We start from the raw sequence: 8,402 nt of genomic DNA, 5'->3' as shown, positions 1-8,402 counted from the left end.
TATAATTTACCTCTAAACCCAATGATGAGTCATCTATCAAAAGACTACCAATTGGTTTTTACTACCTAGTGACATGCAAGGCTGAAATTTAAAACCAGCTCTATAGAGAAAACCACATTTTTTCAGTTTCTGTTGTTAATATATCAGGATATTAAGCTATTCAAAAGGAAATGTCTCCTCTCTTTTTCTACAGTCTGGCTTTCTGGTTACCCTGCTCCATCAGATTAAAATTGAAAACTGAGATTAGTAAAGCTTGTTTAGATAATCTCTTTCATCTAACCATGAAATAAATTGGAAGGCTCAACTAAGGACATGTTAAATGTTAACTTTTATCAGGAATTGAGGCTGAAAGTTTTACCAGAACAGGGAAGTTACGTTGTGTGAACCCACAGTTACTGCCCTCTATTGTGTTTACAGAATACGGGGTAGCATTAATAATCCAAAATGGCTAAAAATCCACAAATAATTTGTCTTCACAATATTTTTTGTTTTGTTTTTATTTTTTTGATTTCTGATTCTCTAACTAGTGAGGGTTTTACTGCTCTGAGTCCCTAATATCTTATCTTAGAGCTTTACGATTTTAGAGTTGGAATGGATCATGTAAGGCAGTGGCTCCCAGATTTTTAAATAACATTAACTAGTAAAAATTTCCTTAATTTGGTAACTGATTTAAAGTTGCCAACTTTGTATTTTTGCCTTGGTACATTAAAAAACAAGGCAGAACAAATAACTACCAACTATCATCAGCATCACTTCATAAAAGAAAGAATATTTCCACTCCAAAAGAGAGTAGAAGGCTATAAACTTGAGGGAAGAGAGTGGGAGAGACAGAAAGATATACTTGAAAACATCTGATTATCTAAAAAACTTATCAACTGCTTTTCCTTTTTATAAGAGACTGGGTAGAATTTTGTCCCAAATGAACACTGATCCACAGACTACAGTTTGAAAACCAATGATCTAATTTCCTCTCCTAACCTTCAGCTGAAGAAATTAAAACTTGGGGTCACTTAGCCAAGTTCTCTGTATTAATTACAGTTGGGGAGAGAGAGAAAGAGAGAGAGGGAAATTTATTTTAAGGAATTGGCTAATGTGATTGCAGGGAATGGCAAGTCCAAACTCTGAAGGCCAGGCCATCAGATGTGAGTTAAAATGTTCAAAACTCATGCAGAATTTCTATGTTGCCATCTTGAGGCAGAATTCCTCCTCCTTCAGGAAACTTCAGCCCTTGTTCTTAAGACCTTTAGCTGATTAGATGATGTCCACCTATGCTATGAAGAGTTCTACTTTACTTTTTATTTTGATTGTGGAAAAATATACATAACATAAAACTTACCATTTTAACCATTTTTATGTGTCCAGTTCAGTGCTGTTAGGAACATTCACATTGTTCTATACCCATTACTACTACCCGTCTCCAGAACTTCATCCTCCCAGACAATCTGATTTACTAAAAGTCAACTGGTTATAAAAGTCAATCATATCTTTAAAAAAATACCTTTGCAGTGACATCTAGACTTGTGTTTGACCAAACAACTGGCCACCATACTCTAGTAAAGTTGATACAAGAAAGTACTCATATCAGTCACAGACTTGATTAGTTTTGGGTGACCAAGTCTCCTGACTTCGTTTAGTATGTATTTTATCCTTCTCCACCTAACCCCACTCCATTTATGCTAATGCTTCTTCTTTTATATACCATTAAAAGTCATTTACAGAATTAAGCAAGATGGCTTATATTTTTTAAACCTGATAATACCAGGTACATAATAAGATTATAAAAACTAAGACTTTATTCTTAGATCGGTAATGATTTATAAGTTATAGTTATAGTGCCATAGTGTAATACATTCCCATATTCAAAAGAAAAGTAACAATTTAAGGCAGTGAACTAATTTATCAAAATGACAGGTGATGCAAAAATTAAAATATTTTATGATAAATTTATTTTATTTTTATAATAAAGCTATTTTAAAAGCATTATGCAAAATTATATGGACATAGTTATCTCAAAAAAATAAATTATATATAAAAATATGTCTGAAAGATATAAAGCACTATTCTAAAATAATAATGGTTATATCTGATAATAACATTATAGATACATTTTTCCTTTTAATACTTTCTTACAGTTTTTAGTCTTTTTAACAATGTTTATGTATTCACTTTTTGTAATCATAAAAATCAACTATACTTTTAAACCCTAAGAATAAAAATAAATCTAACATTATGTTTGTGTCAGTATGTTATGCCAACATGCTCTTAAATTTTTTTCTAAATAACATAGATGTGTCCATTCAAATAAGTTGACGTTTTCATTTTGGTTTCATCTTGGTTGAATGGTTTGATGAAAGTCCAAATCACATGCCAGTGAGCAAACTCACTGACCCACATGACCCTGTTCTGAAAAAATTTTTTAACTATATAATTGTGTTTCATCAACATTGAGGAGCAATAACTTTGGGAAGGAGGGAGTTTGGGAAGTTGATCATTTCTTGACCAACATTTGTGTAAAATGCATGTGCCAGAAATTCTAATGAAAAAAAGGAATCTGACGTCAAACATTTCAGCCAATTATACTTTGTACTCTAGAAACACTTCCACGGGGAGAAGACCATCAATTTGAGTGGATGTGTATTTTCTGTTTTCACAATGCAATGTAGGCAGATTATAAAATAATAAATGTGTATGCAACTGTGTGAGTTTTTAATGTTTAAATGTGAATAATAAGGATCAAGCTTGTTTTCAAGTTAATGGAACTTAGAAGTCAGACAGAAAATCATGCATTTTATTTCACTTCCCATGAGTCAGTTTTAAAAAGAATTAAAAGCTCAAACAACTAAAAAGTTTACAGGAAAGAAAATGGGATCAACAGTGTCAAATTCTGTCCTGAGTTCATCTCATATTAAAGAGCAAACAGATGCCTGGCCGTGTTAATAGAACTGTGGATCACAGTAATGAATAGCCTCTACGAAGATTAAATGGGTTGTTTTTTGTTTTCTTTTTAGTATTATTTATTTTAAATTTTATCACAAAAATTTTAAAAAGAAAGAAAAGTACATAAGAGTAGAAAGGAAGAGTATAATATAGTTACAGTTGGGAATATTTGCTTTGCAAGTTTCAAAAATTCAACCCAAGTTAGCTTAAGGAAAAGGAGAATTTATTGCTTCATATATCTGAAAAATCAAGGGAAGTGCTGGCTTCAGCTGTGGCTGGATCTGGGAACATACATGATGTCATGAAAATCTAATCTCCCGAACCTGCTTTCCTCCATTTTATTTTATTTTTGCTGGAGTATAGTTGCTTTACAATGTTGTGTTAGTTTCTGCTGTACAGCAAAGTGAATCAGATACATGAATACATAGAACCCTTCTTCCTTGGATTTCCTTCCCATAGGTCATAACAGAGCATTGAATAGAGTCTCTTCCTTTTAAATTCTGTTACTCAAAGTTCTCATTTGAAAACAACAGAAAACAATTATGACTAGTATAAGCAGAAATTTTTATTAAAGGATTTTAGCTAGCTCACAGCATCATCAGAAAGACTTGAGAAACTTTTAGCCAGAAACACATCCCAAGAGAGGAATAACAGCAAATTCTTCCTAGAGCACTTGTCCACATATGTTCGACTGGGAAACAAAAAGAAAGATGATAAATCATCTTTTAAATAGCAAAATACCAAATCTCCCTCACTAGCAGTTACCTAGAATCTTATTAAATATCACCAATGACAGGTATCACTCTCTGTAGAATCTACAGTATGTAGGTAAGATAATGGATTCTGGAACCGGATTGTCCTGGTTCAAATCCCAGCTATTCTACTCAAACAACCATCTGACTTTGACCAAATTACTTAACATCCTGTGCCTCAGTCCTTTATTTGTAAAATGGAGGTAATACAGCCAATGGACAGCCATGTGGGCTTCCCATGTAGTCCTAGTGGAAAAAATAATCTGCCTATCAAAGCAGGAGACATAAGAGACCTGGGTTCGATCCCTGGGTTGGGAAGATCCCATGGAGGAGGAAATGGCAACCAACTGCAGTGTTCTTGCCTGGAGAATTCCATGGACAGAGGAGCCTGGTGGGCTACAGTCCATAGGATTGCAAAGAGTCGGACTCAACTGAAGCGACTTACCATGCATGCACACAAGGAGAGCTGTGTCCACATTTCCAAGTAGCTTCTACGGTTTAAGGCTGGTCACAGATTTGCTGTCCACAGACAAAGGTGTTTTGTTTACCCAGTTGACTTACTCTCCTCACTCATGTCATGTGATTCCAAGGAGGAGCCTCCCCAAGCCTCTTACACAAATCTGTTAGTCACAATACAGTTGCAACTGAAAGACAATTTAGTACCAATGCACTTTTATTGTCAGTTTCCATATTTGACTTAGCAATTTTTACTTTTTACTAAACTGTTCTCATCATGCTAAATATTGAACCTGTGGCAGCAAAGCTGATTACATTCATAGGTACTATGAGACGTACATTGTTCTCCCCTACCATAAAATCATTGTCAAGCACCTTCAGTGGGGAATGGTCCTAGGCAGTTGCTATGCATCAGTGAACAAACAGAAAAACAGTCCTGCTCTCCTAGGGCATATATTCCAACAAGGAAGTAAGAATGATATGAAAAGATTTCAGAAAGTTCTTTAAAATATCATGAATCGATGCTGCGAACTGAGATAGCAGAATCCAACATAAACTAGGACATGGAATCCAATATATTCAATAATTCACGTCTGACTCATTCTGAGTTACTGCCAGTACTAAGGAGCTACTGAGATTGCTCACAAATAAATAAGAGTCAATCTTTCCAGTTCATCTAATAACCATTCATTGTTCACTGAAATTCTGCAAAGAAAAAAATCACTCTGGATGCCTATTAATTAACTAATTAATAAAACTCTCCCTCCCTCACAAATTCTGATTAATGTGAAGCCCACATCAAACTCATATTAGTAAGTTCTGCTTATGTTACTCATCTTGATTTTGATTGCTTGTCTAAGGCTAAGCAGTTAAAGTAATAGCAGTTCCTGAATGATAGAAGTTATCATTAAACAAATTGGTTAAAATAGGTCCACATTTTTAGGCGTGTATTAAGTTATACACAATTGCGATCAGAAGCATCACTCAAAAGCAAAGAAAGTTTCTTTTCATATGAAAAGAAATACTTTGTTTAATGTGTGTAGGGATAAAATAGTCTTCTAAAAAGATGGTTAAACTGGTTAACTAAAAGATTCTTGATTCCTGAATACCTTGATTAGATGAGTTTGGCTATCCATATTTGATTAGCAGTGGCTGGAGAGAGATAAATTGTTCTGTATAATAAATAAAGACCAATGTTTATTTGTAGGGATCTGAAAGATAGGACATGAGAATCAAAGAAGAGAGGTAGAAGAGGGGCAACTAAGATGAACAAATCTCTGGTAATGGGATAGATAGCTTGTGGGGACTTGATTATTTTTTTAAGCCTCTTCTTTTTGTTGTGTCTTTAATACACACAACATATATGAAATATAAATGTAAAATTCAATGAATTATCACAAAATAAATTCCCATATAGCCACCACCTGAACCAAGAAGTAAAATATTATGAAACTAAGAGTTGATTTTTTGAAAAGATTGACAAAATTGACAAACTTGTAGATAGACTAAAAAAAAAAAGACTCAAATAACAAAAATCAGAAAGAAAAAAAGAGTAATTACAAAAATAAAAAGGATTATAGGTATCTACTATGAACAATTATGTGCCAACAAATTGGATAACTTAAAATAAATGGATAATTTATTAGAATCAGAAAGAAATTAAAAAAAAATTTGAACTGACCTATAACCAGTAAGATTTAACCAGTAATCAAAATTCTCCAAAAAACAAAGATCCAGGACCAAAAGGCCTCAACTATAGAATTCTACCAAACATTTAAAGAAGAATTAATACTAATCTTTCTTAAGCTCTTCCAAAGAATTTAAAATGAGGGCACACTTACAAACTTCTATGAGGCCAGCATTACCCTGATACCAAAGCCAAAGATATTACAAGATAAGAAAATTATAAACCAATATCCCTGATGCACATAGATGCAAAAATTCTCAACAAAAAAATACTCAGTAAATCAAATTCACCTTAAAAGGCTTATACACCACAATTAAGTGGGTGTTATTCTTAGGATGCAAATATGGCTCAACCTACAAACAATAATCAATGTACTACATTATATTAACAGAAAAAAGGATAAAAATCCCATGATCATCTCAACTGATGCAAAAATAGCATTTGACAAAATTAACATGGTTTCATGATAAAAAAAACATTCAACAACTGAGAGTAAAAGATTACCTTAAATAATGATAGTCATATATGATAAGCCCACAACTAACATCATATTCAGTGGTGAAAAACTGAGAGCTTTTGCTCTAAGATCAGGAACTAGGCAAGATGCCTACTATCACCACTTCTACTCAACACAGTGTTGGAAGCCAAAGTAGTTAGGCAATAAAAAGGTATTAAGGGCAAATAAATTAGCCAGGAAAAAGTAAAAGTACTTCCATTCAGAGATGACACAATCTTGTTTGTAGAAAAGCCCAAAGACGCTACACACACACAAAGCTGTTAAACTAATAAACAAATTCAACAAAGCTTTAGGATAAAACATCAACACAAAAATTACTTGCATTTATATACAATCTGAAAAGTAAATTAATAAGACAATCTTGTTTTTAATAGCATTAAAAAAAGCTATTTAAGAATAAATTTAACAAGGTGAAAGTCATGTATACTGAAAACTACAATATATTGCCAAAAGAAATTAAAGAAGCCCACAAATCAATGGAAAGACATTCTATGTTCATGGATCAGAAGACCTAATATTGTTAAAAATGTTTATAGTATTCAAACTGATTTAGACTCAATATAATCCCTACCAAAATGCTAATGATGTTTTTTGCAGAATTATGATGAAAAATCTAAAATTCATATGGAATCTCAAAGAACCCTAAATAACTAAAGTAATCCCCAAAAGGGAGAAGGCAATGGCACCCCACTCCAGTACTGTTGCCCGGAAAATCCCATGGATAGAGGAGCCTGGTAGGCTACAGTCCATGGGGTCACTAAGAGTTGGACACGACTGAGCAACTTCACTTTCACTTTCCACTTTCATGCATTGGAGAAGGAAATGGCAACCCACTCCAGTGTTCTTGCCTGGAGAATCCCATGGACAGAGAAGCCTGGTAGGCTGCAGTCCATGGGGTTGCACAGAGTCGGACACGACTGAAGCGACACAGCAACAACAATAATCCCCCAAAGGGACAAAGTTAGAGCCTTGCATTGTTTGACTTCAAACATATTACAAAGTTTCAATAATCAAAACTGTGTGGTACTGGCACAAAAACAGACACATAGACCAATGGAACAGAATAGAGAGCTTAGGTATGGTATATTTAAAAGTTGTTAATCCTAAGAGGTCTCATCATGAGGGAAAAGATACATTTTTTCCTTCTTTTAATCTGTTTAAGATGCTGGATGTTAACTAAGTTTATTCTGGTTAATCACTCCATAATATATGTAAGTCAAGTAATTATACTGTACATCTTTAACTTATACACTGTTATGTGTCAATTATATCTCAATAAAACTGGAATAAAAAGTAATAGAGAGCTCAAAAATAAATTTCACATATATACTCAAATGACATTTAACAAGGGTGCCAAAACTACAATGTGAGGGAAGGATAGTCTCTTCAATAAATGTGTTGGCAAACTGGATATCCACATGCAAAAGAATGAAACTGGATCTTTACTGTATATTGTGTACAAAAATCCATTCAAAATGGAATAAAAACTTGAAACTATAGAAACCCTAGGAGAAAACACAGGAGAAAAACCTGATGGTGTTGGTCTTTGCAATGATTTCTTAGCTATGACATGAAAACACAGCCAACAAAAGTAACAGAGACAAATGGAACTACATCAAACTAAAAAGCTTCTGCATGGAAAAGGAAAGTATCAACACAGTGAAAAGGCAACCTACAGAATGGGAAAAAATATTTGAAAACCATTTATCTGATAAGGGATATGGCAACCCACTCCAGTACTCTTGCCTGGCAAATCCCATGGACGGAGGAGCCTGGTGGGCTGCAGTCGATGGGGTCGCTAGGAGTTGGACACGACTGAGCAACTTCACTTTTACTTTTCACTTTCATGCATTGGAGAAGGAAATGGCAACCCACTCCAGTGTTTTTGCCTGGAGAATCCCAGGGATGGGGGAGCCTGGTGGGCTGCTGTCTCTGGAGTCACACAGAGTCGGACACGACTGAAGCGACTTGGCAGCAACAGCAACAAAACCACATAACCTGATTTTGAAATGTGCAAAGGACTTGAATAGACATTTCTCTGAAGAAGATATAT

Source organism: Bos javanicus, chromosome 6, assembly GCF_032452875.1.
Source record: "Bos javanicus breed banteng chromosome 6, ARS-OSU_banteng_1.0, whole genome shotgun sequence".
Taxonomy (NCBI): domain Eukaryota; kingdom Metazoa; phylum Chordata; class Mammalia; order Artiodactyla; family Bovidae; genus Bos; species Bos javanicus.
Note: the sequence above shows the minus strand (reverse complement) of the source record.